Source organism: Parasteatoda tepidariorum, chromosome 2, assembly GCF_043381705.1.
Source record: "Parasteatoda tepidariorum isolate YZ-2023 chromosome 2, CAS_Ptep_4.0, whole genome shotgun sequence".
In the NCBI taxonomy this organism is placed as follows: Eukaryota; Metazoa; Arthropoda; class Arachnida; order Araneae; family Theridiidae; genus Parasteatoda; species Parasteatoda tepidariorum.
This window is the reverse complement of record NC_092205.1, coordinates 58,742,270-58,756,508: the sequence shown is the minus strand read 5'-3', so window position 1 is coordinate 58,756,508 and position 14,239 is coordinate 58,742,270.

Below are 14,239 nucleotides of genomic sequence, written 5' to 3'. Positions count from 1 at the left end.
AATAACACTAAAATATTCATATATATATATATATATATATATATATATTAATGATGTTATCTTTGAAATTTCTGTGAACAGAATCGTCTGAATCATGAAAACATTCAATGGCAATCAATTAGAAAATTCCATTTTTTAAACGTCTGTTCTGAATAATCTTATTGAAAATTTTGAAAAATTTTTGGGATCGGAGGCTGAAATCGTCCTTTTCTACCATTGACCGAATTTCAGGATGATAGAACAAAATGGTTTCTGGAGTTATAAGAGAGACACACAAGCAAACTTTTCATTTCATTTTCATCGAAAAATTTCAACAGAAAAATCACTTTAAGTTACGAAATCAGAACTTTTATAAAAATTCGTTAAATAAATACATAAATAAATATACGGATTTCTGTGCAATAGAAATTTCCGTGTGCAATTATTTAAAGGAGCAATTTTACTTAAGATTAAAATACGTTAAAAAGTTGAATGCACCTAAATAAAAAATCGTTTTCAATATATTTTTCAAAAAATAATAATAATACATAAATAAATAAATAAATAATTTTCCTTTTTAGCGATAAGGCTCATACGGTTGAAAAGTTTTATTTTTAAACCGGACCATATGGATTTAAACTCATTTGTATTGAAGAAGAAATAATTTTATTAAAATTATTCAGACTATTTATCATTATCCTAATACAAAACAAATACGTGTGTTTATTTATTTTCCGTTTGAGATTTGATAGGAAAATTTCTTATTTTTATCCAACTTTAAAACCTGAAATATTTATTTACTTCTACTAGACAAATAAAAACGTTTATTTCATGCTTTTTCTTATGTTGTTTTCATTTTTAATGATTACATCAAAAAACTTAGAAAATAAATTTTTCTTTTATTTTAATTCAGCATCAAAGTAGTCGGAATCAATTCTTTCATACGAAATTCATAGATGTGCCTACCTGCGTAGGAAAGAATAAAATTAGTAATTTTTTAAGGGGGTGAATGAACTAGATAAGGTTCCGTTGAAATTCCTTTCGATTTTGTTTTTGAGAATCCGTGCTCAGATTTCCAAGTACCAGTTCATCTTCAATCGAGTCACTGTGTTATGAGAATCTATTAGGGGTCGAAATCAATATTCGAAGCATGCCTCAAAAAAGTAAAATAAAAACGAGCCTCACTCTTAATAGAATAATCGAGCATCCAGTATCCGAGTGTGTTTCTTTTATTCTCGAATGTTGAATTTGTTTGATAAAGAATGAAGCCAATAGTACACTAGTACGGAGAATAAAATAGTATACACATTACCAGCAAAGATGGCTATCAGCTTTTCGTACAGGTATTTAAAAGCATCAATGCCGAAAATCGTCTGACAAAGTATGAATTGATAAACATATAGCATATTGCTTAGGCATTGTTTACAATACCAAATGACCAATCGGCAAAAAATGAAATATGATTTTTTCATACTTATAATCAATAAATTACTACAGTTAAAGGGAAATTTTGTTTTTAAAATAATCCTCTGTTTGTTGCAATTTGTTAAATTTGTTTGTTGCAATTTGTTAATTCTTATGTTAAATTTTTTTTTAATTCTTTGAGGAGAATTTATGTAAAATTATGTAATTTTCTTTAATGGATTTATCCGAGAAGAAATTTCTTTGAAATTCCATTGAGTGTTCTTTGGTACAAATATTTGTTCTTAATAAGCAATCAGTTTTAAGTCCTGAAGATTATAATAAACTTTATTTTATGATATCAATTGCAGTTTTATTTCTGAATGTTTGATAGTGAATTAGTTTATTGACTACAATGAATTTACATATACTGAAGGCTCCTTCGTTACATGAAATGATGCTTTTTTTTGCTTTGTTTTTTTTTTTTTTTTTTTTTTTTTTTTTTTTTTTTTTTTTTTTTTTTTGCGAATAATATGCTATTTTCATAACTGCCGTAAGTTTACAACTGTTACTCCTGACTGTTGGGTCATAGTTTAGCCTATCTAAAGACAGCGCTGTCTACGCTTATTCTGAAAATGGCGCAAAACGTCAATAAAGAGAAAAGTCACAGTTTTATAAAAATGAAAAGCATTTGTGATCTAATTTTTAAATATTTAAAAACTTACTCCAATGCTGCATTATCTGGGATAATGAAAATTTGAACAAACTGAGAAAAAGGCAGTGATTTTGATAATTTTCATTTAGGTGGAAAAATGTCACTAAATTGGCGATTTTTAAAAAGGTTTAAAAACTCTTAATGTATTTAAGCTACTTGCCCGTTCTATAGCCCCGATAATTATTAACGGCAAGATGATATTTTTAGTTTAAAATCATTGCTTCGCTTCGAGTGTAAGGTACATAAACTGTGGCTTTTTTTTTCCTTGACGGCAGATCTTCGAAAAACCATGTTAAACTATCAACTCTAGAATTGATCGAAATCAGCCTATGGTCTCATCTCTGCCAAGTTACGCCAAGTAGGTATGTAACAATTTGAGACCATTAAGTTAATTTTGCCGAGATGCCAGTTACTTTGATGTTAAATAGGCCCTACTGAATTTGAATATTGGCTTTTACTTAAAGATAGAAAATACCTCATTAATAATAAATTGAGATTTTTAGTGACAGGAATGCCTTATAACTCTTTTCTGGCAACTAATGGCTCCTGAATCGACAAATGCCAGAATTTACCTACGATGACGTCACTTGCAGGTTGTTAGTGGATAGGATTTTTTAATCCTCGTATTCGCTCCCATTCAGTTCTACAGCTCTACGCAACTAACTAGCGAAAAACTGGCTATTGTATGAAAGAAAAAATATCCAGTCACAAAATTGAAAAGAATAAAAAAAATTAACAATAACGAAGAGAAGAAAACATAAATATAAAAGAATATCTAAAAAATTTTATCTGTATGAAATGCCTTGCTAACTGCATGAAAAAAAAATCGAGACGCTTGTATTCATTCAATTGATAAATATTTCATTGATTTGCTAAACGAGATATATATTATACTTAAAAATTTTATAACTTTTCAAAATTTTTAATTCATTTTAGTAAATAACATTTTTAATCATCCTACTTACGACAACCATCAGTTCTGTTACTGAAGTAATTTTCTATTTTCTAGTAGAAAATCCTCCACTCTATGAAAAAAATATTCATCCGTAAAAACACAAAGAATGATAAATTTCGCAAAAACTCTTCAAAATTCATAAAGTAACTAAAATTTTTGACGAATTTCTTCATCACGAAATCGTTAGCTAACTGCAGAAAGAAAAATAGACGCGTGTATTAAATCTATAAACATTCGATAGATTTGTTAAATGAGACATTTATTTTTCGCTTCCTTCCTAAGTAAATCTTTTAGAAGAAGCAATATAAGTCAATTTATTGACCCGGAATTTGTAGGTTTATCGATTTACTCTTACCCAGAATTTTGTTTATTTCTCATCGTTTTTTATAAGCTGCCGACTGTTGCCGACACAGGTGTCGTACAAAGCGTTGCGAAGAGCAGAAAGTTTTTTCATAAATCATGTTTCTAATTTCAGACATGTTTAAAAAAGTTTCGGAGATAATTCAATAAATTATGGTCCTATCTAGTTTTATCTCATCTGTCTAACCACAAAATTTATTCATAGGAAGCACGAAACTTCTCTTGAAATACGCATTAGTTGGCTATATTTACTGACCTAATTACGGTAAAATGTTTACTAGAAAGAACATTTTTTAACTGCTAAAAAACCTTGAAAACATACTGAATCTTGCATAAAATAATTTGGATAGCAGTCAGTTAAACTATAAGAAATTACTTCTTTAAACGTGGAGACTTCAGGTTCAAGTTCTGGAAAGAGATAGGAATTCCGAATTAAGAAGCTCGCTGGATGCAAATAAATAGTTATTTATCACAAAAATAGCCAAGTATTTAAAGCTGCAAATCAAGTTCACGATTTTTTCCCGTGAGAAATGATAAAAAAAATTTTTTTAAAGTAATTAAACTAAATAGTAGTAATAAAATAAATAATAAGCAGTAATTAAAAGTTTTTAATTCTTGTCAAATTGATGAAATTAATGCAGGAATGCAATTTCAAATTTTAATGTATTGCCAATTTTTAAAAAAATGTCTATAGGAACACAACACTTTTTAACAATGCAGATACACCGAAGAGCCATTACATTATGACCACCCTGTTAATAACATGTAGGACCACCTTTAGCCCTCAAAACTGCTAGCACCCGCCGTGGCATTGATTCCACAAGGTGCTGATAAGTAGTCTGAGGTATCTGGTACCAAGCGCTCACCAACTGGTCCTGCAATTCCCTCACATTGTGAGGGGGTAGCGTGGAAGCACGAATTTGGTTTTCCAAGTAGGACCACAAATGCTCTATTGGACTAAGGTCAGGTGAATTTGGGGGCCAAGACATGACTTGAAAGTCACTGGAATGTCCCTCGAACCAGTCCATGACGATTCGACCCTTATGACATGGTGCATTATGCTGTTGGTAAACACCATCCCCCGTAGGAAAAACTGTTGCCATGAATGGGTGAACCTGGTCTGCAACTATGTTCAAGTAGCTTACAGATGTCAGGGATTGTTCTATGAGGATTATGGGTCCTAATGTGCCGCATGAAAACATTGTTCCTGGGTGGTCATAATGTAATGGCTCTTCGGTGTATATGTGTTACCGCTGTAGTATAGAAATCAGTTATTTGAACTTATATAGTTAATATGCAGATTAATCTCTAAAGTACCAAGAATTATTTAATTTCTCAAATTTTCCAGGCAGTCCACAAACTAACTCGATAATTTGTATATTACCGAATGCGGGAACAACAGCAACTTTTCTGAACTCTCCAATTAACATTATGTTATTTATTTATTTTTTGACAGTGGTTGGAAGTGGCTTCACTACAAGTAGTGAAGCTACTTGTAGTGCGTAGTCGCTACTTTTTTTTTGTAGTTTGTGGTGCAGTGTGCTATTTTCTTAAAAAAAGTAGTGTGAGTAGAGTGATACAAAATATCTGTAGTTGGTAGCGATTCTTGGCCACTACTTTTAACGTTAGTTCAGAAAAGAAACATGGTTCTAATACAACAAATTTTTCGAATTTGATTGGTTCAAATCTTCGCGGATCTGTCAATGGATGCAATGAAAATGACGCTGTAGCTACAGCTGAGCATGAAAAGAAATTGCGTCACGTATAACCGTGAAAAAATGTAATATCGACTATGGCAACCTTCATCTATCAAAAGGTACCTCAAGAGTAAATTAAGTTAGTATGTCTTATATACTAGTGAATTGATAATTTTCGTAGTGGTAGTTACGCCACAATACTCCCCCACCAGAATTTTATCAGGGATAGAATTCGATGAACGGATGCCACTAGTTGCTGTATTTAAGACCGGGAGAGCTGGATTAAGGTCACAGGGTTTTGAGCTTTAGCCACGAGAACTGCATTTAAGTTTAAGGTTGCGTATGTTGTCACTCCTGTGTTGCTATTAGCAGTGCTTTTAGCACGAAAATTAGATGTAAATAAATAAAAAAAAAAACACGCTGCTATTTTTATCAATTTTGTGAGCTTTATGTTATAGTTTAAGGAAATTTAATGAAACAACTACAAATTAAGTGAAAATAAAAAATCAAAAAATCGATTCTACTTTCTTTACCGATAACTTGGCATAACAGAAGTGGTTCCTCAAAAACTCTACACTCGCCATTTTGGATTTTCGGTTCAATTTTAAATTTGTGGCTTCTTGATTTTTTTTTTTTTTTTTTTTTTTTTTTTTTTTTTTTTTTTTTTTTTTTTTNTTTTTTTTTTTTTTTTTTTTTTTTTTTTTTTTGTACTTAACAAACTTTTGATGATATAGTATTATAAGACTGAACAATACCATTCAAAAAATGTAGAAAATAAAAGAGTTGCTTTTTCAGATTAGGAAAAATATAAAACAAGACGTTTCTTAGTTTTTAGGTTCTTTAAAATCTAATTTTATTACAGTTTTTTATCTAACGAAAACCGATTTGGATGACGTCGATAAAAAATTTTAACGTTAATTGCAGAAAAACAAAGATACTTATCAAAAATCTAAAAAAATTAATAACTGCTTATTATTTAAAAATCTTTCAAAAACTGTTGATCGCAGAATCGTATTGGCATAATTTTGTACGAAAAAATTATGATTTCTCAAACTATGGATGGTGGTCTTGTATTTTACCTGTATCGGAAGATATTGCCAAATGAAGTAAATATCCATCATCAGTTTATTTGTGAAAATTAAGTGAAAAGTATCAAAAGTATATTTAGAATCCCCCCCCCCCGTCATCATCGACAATTGAGTTCAGTCGGGAGAGGGGCCTCTTAAGACTCATGATAAATATATTAAAGCCGTTAAAGTGCACATTGTCTAGGTAAACTGCAAATTAACTAGAACGAAGCGTTAAAGTGTGCAATCAAGCGCTTTCCGCAATTTATTTGGGTATTGCACTATGTGTGTATTAACAGTCACCGCAACGCTGAAGTTCAGAAGTTTGCTTCTTTAATTTTATCATTGTTTCATTGTATTTTATCATTGCTTTTAAAATTGTCATTTTATCATTCAGTGCTATTTTATCATTGTTTCATTGTATTTTATCATCGTTTTTAAAATTGTCATTTTATCATTCAGTGGCATTTTATCATTGCTTCATTGTACCGACTTGATACCTTAGACACAGAAAAATAAAAATTTAAAAAAAAAAACTAGCATTAGGGTAATTTCTTTTAAACAGTTTGATTATTTGTATTATAGTTTTTTATTGATGATTGACTGATGATTGATTCAATCAATCAATGTGTTTGATTGTTGGATTGTAGTTACTTGATTTTTTGTTTGATTGACAGTTGAGTGCGGTTGGGAGAGAGAAAGGCCTCTTAACATGACAATGCTAACCTGATTTTTCACGCAACTTTATTTTACTAAAATAAAACTGGATGGAATAAAAAAAAAAAAAAAAAAGCTTTGAACGCATCAACCACACACTTTGAGTGACTCAATGACATGTGATACATGCATTAGTTGATTGGTAACCCGATTATTCATGAAATCCGTACAGCCACCTGTTCTTACGTACCTAATACGAAATGTTCAGATGGAATCTTTGATCTGAAAGATTACATAAATTATCATTCATTTCAATTCTCCGATTCACCTATTTATGTATATTTACCACCGATGAAACATCACAATAATTATAATCCAGCTTGAAAGCTTATAAAGGCTTAAAGGTTAAAATAATGGCGTTTTTTATATTTTTTAATTGTAATAAATTTAAAGAAGTCGTTTCGCAGTATGCTGTAAAAAATTCCAGATCAAATTGCAATGCAGAGTAAAATCAAATTGCAATGCAATGCTATGGCTGCATCATCCGTAAAATAAATTTTTACCGTAAAATACTATACCGTAATTTTTACAGTAATATTTATTTAATTAGAGTGATTTACGGTAATTATTACTGTAAAAATTACGGTTTATCAGAACTTTTGTTCCGTAACATGCTCCGGTAAAAATGGATTTTACGGTAAAAAATACTGACATCCTTAGAGCCGGTACATCTTACCATAATTTGATCCGGAATTTTTTACAGACTACACATTTACTGAACTAATAATTATTTACAAATAAAGTTTTTAGACGGTTTGAAGTGCGAAATATTACTTCTGAAAATATTATTATCACTTGCAATTTGTATAGATTTCATTATTTTCCACGTATAGGCAGCGGAAACATTATGAATTACCATGAATAATGATAATGAAAAAATATTTATGCAATTGCCGATGCAGTTATACAATTATGCAGTTATTACATAATTGCAATTATATAATATGCATGATTGCATAATTGTAATTATACAAATATGCATAGTTGCAATTATGCAATTACCTATGCAATATATTAATATACCTATGCAAATACTGATCATTACAACATATCTCAACTGACGATAGTTATGAAGGTCTTAAAGTAAAATAAGGGTTGGTTTTTAATATGATTTGTGATATGAGAAAATCAAATATCAATATCAAATAATGTGATTCAGCTTTTTTACTTATAAAAATATGGTTCATTAAACATGAATATTTGTAAAAGAGAGAAAAAGAGGTATTTGTTTTTAAAATCGTTAATAAATTTGAAGAAGTCACTTCAAATTACATATTTATTTTAAACAAACGGCAACAAGTCTTAGCTTATAGTCGTTAAATATTTTAAAACACACAGTATTCTTTCGTAACTTCTAGAACACTTTATTACAGAACGGTTAAATTTAAATGAACATGGTTCAATTTTCTAATTAAAGAAATTATACAGTATGTATGAACACTCATGCAAAGTTCAAATAATAGTATTTTCTTACATTTGTAATATATTTGAAGAAATTATCTCGTACTATTATTTTCTAAACAAGCGTGTGTTTCCTAATAAACATTTTAAAAATATATTTAATTATTTAAAAGTACATAAAATAATTTTAAAATATCAACAAGAAAAGCTATAGCACGATGCATATTTACATTAAAGATATATCTCTTCCGCCAATTCTCTTTGTAATCAGTGGTTTCCGCAGAATTTGAAGTTATTATTTAGAATAGTAGATTTTTTTTTAAACAAAATTATACAAATCGATTGCAGAACCATAACAAAGGATACTAATTTTAGATTACTATTGCCCAGAGTTACGCAAAATGTAAAGAACAACAAGAATTTCTGTAATCAAGATTACTTATAATCGTAAACCATTGTTACTAGTAATCGTCGTTAATTGAAATTTGTGATTAAAATTCGTCCGTGAATTTTTAAATCTAAACTCAGCTGTTTATAAAAATGGACACAGTTCCAAATACGTGCTTACGAAAATGGACATAACTCGAAATGTGTGTTCACGAAAATGATGGTCACAACTAAAGATGAGACAGAGTAGACACAACATTTGATTTCATTTTTTAAACTTCTTTTATCAGAATTTTTTCCTTTTTTAGAGAATAAACTAATAAATCCACATAAATTCGTAATGTGTTATCATCTGATTGAATATCTCTTTTGGTAATTTAGAGAATAAACTAATAAATCAAAATAAATTCGTAATGTGTTATCGTCTGTTTGAATATATCTTTTGGTAATTTAGAGAATAAACTAATAAATCCACATAAAATCGTAATGTGTTATCGTCTGTTTGAAAATCTCTTTTGGTAATTTAGAGAATAAACTAATAAATCCAAATAAATTCGTAATGATCGTCTGTTTGAATATCTCTTTTGGTAATTTAGAGAATAAACTAATAAATCCAAATAAATTCGTAATGTGTTATCGTCTGCTTGAATATCTCTTTTGGTAATTTCTTTAAATTAGCCTTTTTTTTTTGTAAAGACTTTAAAAAGCTAGCTGTTGTTTAACCAGGTTTCCATAGGGGCTATAAATTTATAAAAGTTATAGTAAATTTACTTTATAGGAATTAGGAGTTTTGCAATCACTTTATCGTTTAGAGTTCTGAATACGAAGACATCCCCCGATGATCCCGAAATTCGGGACTTTGTCCCAGAATAATTATTCTTAATGCTTAAATAAGAATTTCAAAATTTTTTTAAAGTGGTTTTTAAAAATGGCTGTATTTTTAATAGTGATAATAGTAATAATAATAAGGTTGTAACAATGCGAATTTGGCTGCAAATAATTCAACGCGAGCAAAAATATTAACTATGACACAGGGTACGAATTTGGGATAAATATTATCCAAAATATAACTGATTGCAGTAAACCAATTTCTGTGTAACATTTGTGTACAAAATTAAATATAATCACATTTACTTGCAATAGTTTTTTCATCGTTGAGTAGTATTACGTAGCATTACATAGCAACCGAAAAACATTAGTTTTAATAATGATTACAATTGAAATATGAATAACGAATTGATTACTATTCAATCATAATTTCTTGCAAAAATATTACAATTGTAATTAAGATTGATTTAATTGCCTCCATATACTTCTATATGTGGGCCATTATAACTTGTAGTTGTATTTCAGTATTAGTTATAATGATGCTTACAATTCTAATCACAATTCATCATAGTTGTGCATGCTTACGATCTTTTACTAATGTCAGTTAATTAAATCAGTAGTTTTTGCAGAAAGCTACACTTTTTTAAGGTATTACTTAGAATAGTGGATTTTTTTTTAAATAAAGTAACTATGCAAATTTGATTGCAAATATCACGACAAAAGCACATATATTACCCATGAGACGTGGAGAGAAAAAAATGAAATAAATATATAAAGAGCAACAATCAGTTCGCCCTAGAAGTGTGCACGCGACCTGAGGCTGTGCTTGGTGGCGTCGATTTGGTGACATTCTTTCTGGGGTCAGCCTTAATTATAAAGGAAGCAACAACGTTCACAACAGTGAATCGGAATAAGCATGGGTAAAAGAGCAAAATTATCCTTAAACAAAGAGTTGAAAATATGTTTTCATGGATTTGAACTCAGGTTAGGTTACCCGTTTATGGAAATAACATACGTCGGAATTGTGCCTGTGGTTTCGATTTCTTGCGATTTCGAAAATAAGCAAACCGCGAAAACTTTTAGGTACAAGTATATTTAAGCCTAAATGGGGGGGGGGCTCCATCCCCTGTTCATTATCTCTCGCCAACCCCCAATTATTTTTACGCAATTATTTTTTGTTCGCTTTGCAATGAATTATTTTATCCTATTTTATTCGGAATTTTTTTCAGTGTTGGCATAAAACAGTTAACTCAACGAAAGTTAAAGCTATTGAGGGGAAGTTATATTTGTTGACTATGCACCTCAAGGTAGAATCAAGTTAACATGTTTTATATACTAGTAGAGCAGGGGTGGCCAACCTGCGGCTCTTTGAAGGATTATTTGTGGCTCTCGATAAATGTACCCGAGTTCCCTTTTTATTTCTGTGCTATTATATTTAATAAATTATTATCGTTCCGTATGTGTTTCAAAATGTCTTTTACATTACTGAGAACAAATATGAAAGACAACGTTGTTGAATTCAAGGTGAGTTTTCCCTTTCCAATAAAATTATGGGACAAAAAGCATTGGGAGAATTATGATTAATAGAGATGCAAGAAGATCAAGCTCTACAATTAAAATTTAAGTCGACGTCGATTACTGAATTTTGGAAATTTGTATTAAAATTGAAGTATCCTGAATTAAAAAAGGCTGCTTGTCGAAATATTTCAATATTCGGGACAACGCATATCTTAATCATTTTATTCCACTTTAAAATTCGTGAAATCCAAACACCGATCAGTATTAACTAACCAGCATCTCAAGGAATTACTGAGAAGTGCTGTCACCAATTATTCAATAAATTTAAAGAATTATCAAGAGAAGTAAAATAAATGTGTTTAATATTTAAATTCAATACGCATATTTTGTACTTTTACTTATATGCTTTCAATAAATATAATGTATTTAAAAGAAAATTAATACATTTTTTGCATGCCTTTTAAATGCGTATTTTATTGCGGCTCTCGAAAAATTTCAAATTTTGAAAAATGGCTCTACTATCAAGGAGCTTGGCCACCCCTGTACTAGAGAAGTGGTATTTAATATTTATGGTGGTGGTTACACCACATTTTTTTTTAATATAATATTTTTCTTTCCTTTTTCGTTTAGTTATATCATTTCGCTCATTATCATTTCTTCTTCTATTTTTGTTTAGTAACCGGGAAACTTTTATTTACTTCACTGAATTCTTTTATTTTAATCGCTATATTTTAAGCAAATCAACTGTTTAATGTAGACCATCCATCGACTTTGGCGAGTTCTTATCATGACCGCAGGTCACGATTGAGGGGAATTTATCGACTATGTCAATCTTCATCTATCAAACGGTACCTCTTGATAGAATTAAGTTAACATGTCTTATATACTAGTGAATTGGTATTTAATATTTATACTGGTAGTTACGCCACTCTAATCCTTCATGTATGAACTGTAAAGAATTGTGTTCGCTTACGCTTACCACGTCCAAACGTTTACGTTAGGAAATAATTTTTAAATTACATTTGAAATTAAAGATTTAATGTTATAAAAAATACGGCGAAAGTTCGCAACCGTAATTTAATATTTTCGCTTTCCAAACAGGCTGATAAAAATAAATATCATTTTGAATGCATCATCATATTGTGCATGAAGTTCTGAATCATTTGATGAATCACCTAAACGGTAATTTATAATAACATGTTTTGTCATTTACATAAAAAGTAAGATAAATTGTAAAGCGGTTAATCAGTTTAGACATTGATTCAAATCAGTTTATCTTAAAATGTAACATAATAAGGTGAATGACGAATCATAATAAAGTGAATCATAGAATTACGTAAAAATAAAGAAACAACTCTTTCAATTTCATAAATTCTTAATATAGAAAAAAATCATAATTTTAATACAGCCGGAGTAGAATAGGAAAAATAAATATTACAGGTTACTTATTACCTTTACATTACTTTTTATAGGAAAATAATACGTTAAGGACATTTTTTTAATTTTATACTGATGACAACACAAAAAATATGGTAGTCAGTGAGGTAAAACTAGATCCTACCATGTGATTTTCCAGCCAATACAAATGTCTACAAAACGGTCTGACAGCAATATGAAACAACTTTATTTTTATTATAAATGTTTTAAAATTTTGCTGTGCCATTAATGAAAATAAATATAACCTAATCAGAGAAAATAAAAACCTGATTAGAAAGGGATTGGTAACGCGTTGATGTGTGTGCTTTTAACTTGGTAGATATGGTTTTATTTTGGGTTCTTAGATCCATTGTGATAATTAATTTTGGATATTTTAAATTACCTTTAATTAAAATTGAGCAAAATGTAATTGATTACTGAAGGAAATAAAACTTACATGCAATTAATATTAAAATTATAATCCGGATAAAAATTGTAATCAAGGCTCCATATAATTATAATTTGTTTTTAATCGTAGTTTAATATCACTTTAAAAGTGTATAATTCAATATCAGAATTGCAATCGCAATTATTATGATCGTTTAAGACCCTGATTAAAATATTAATCATAAATTGTGGTTAATTTTGAATAAATGACGTCTTGCAAACTCAAGTTTGTCAAAATATATTTCCATAGTAGACCACCTTATTTATAATCAGCTTTAAAATATTTAGGAGCATCCAGTACCTAAGAACAAAACATTTTGTATAAAAAAATAAAAACACGTCCATCTAGCTCCCGTTAAAATCAAGGAGTGAGCATTCGTTTCCTATTTCTCGTGCCAGTGATATTTCCGAGAACTTCCCGTTCTAGGACTTAATCCTAATGACTCGAAGGAGTGACCTCAAATATGCTAATTAATAAGTGCAGACGATATTATAAGTTACGAGATCAGATACAAAAACGTACTTTTTCTGATTAAACATACCTTTTTTTCTACGGATTCGGATTTCTGACTCTCAAAGTACAAGGGGAAGCCGCAATCTGGGAAATGTGGTCCCAATAGTTTGGTTAGGAGAGCGCTCCAAAGCTTGGACTCCTTAATTCTAAATTTACTCTTAGCGTATTTCGCTACAACTGGAGAAATTTTTAAGCGATTTGAAAAACTATTGCACACATTTATAAAATTCGTTTATTCAAAGATAATATCATGCAAAATATAATTTTTAGTAAATATTTATTATTTTTGATTATTTTATTTAGTAATGGTCGAAAAAATTTTGAATTGTAAGGTATGCAAACTTTTGCATCATTTTAAATAATATAATTTTACATGGCAAAATAAAAAAGATTGAGTAAAATTGGTCGAATAGTTCCTTAGAAATCGAATTTTAAACATCTGACTTTCTTGAGATTCAATTTCTCAGGAACTATTCAACCGATTTGGCTCATATTTTATATTTCGCCATGTAAAATCATATTCTTTAAAATGATGCAAAAAATTATATACCTCTTACAATTCATAATTTTTTCCAACCATTATTAAATAAAAAATATGTATTAAAAGTTATTTTTTGCATGGAATTATTTTTGAATAAGCAAATTTTATAATTGCGTGCAAGTTTTTTTTAATTCACTTAAAAATTTCTCGAGATATAGTGAAATATAAAGAAAGTAAAATTAACATTAAGGGGTCCAAACTTTGGAGCACTCTCTTGGCCTAACTATTGGGGCAATATTTAGCAGATTGCAGCTACCTACTTATACTTTGGGGATCAGAAATCCGAATCCTTCTAA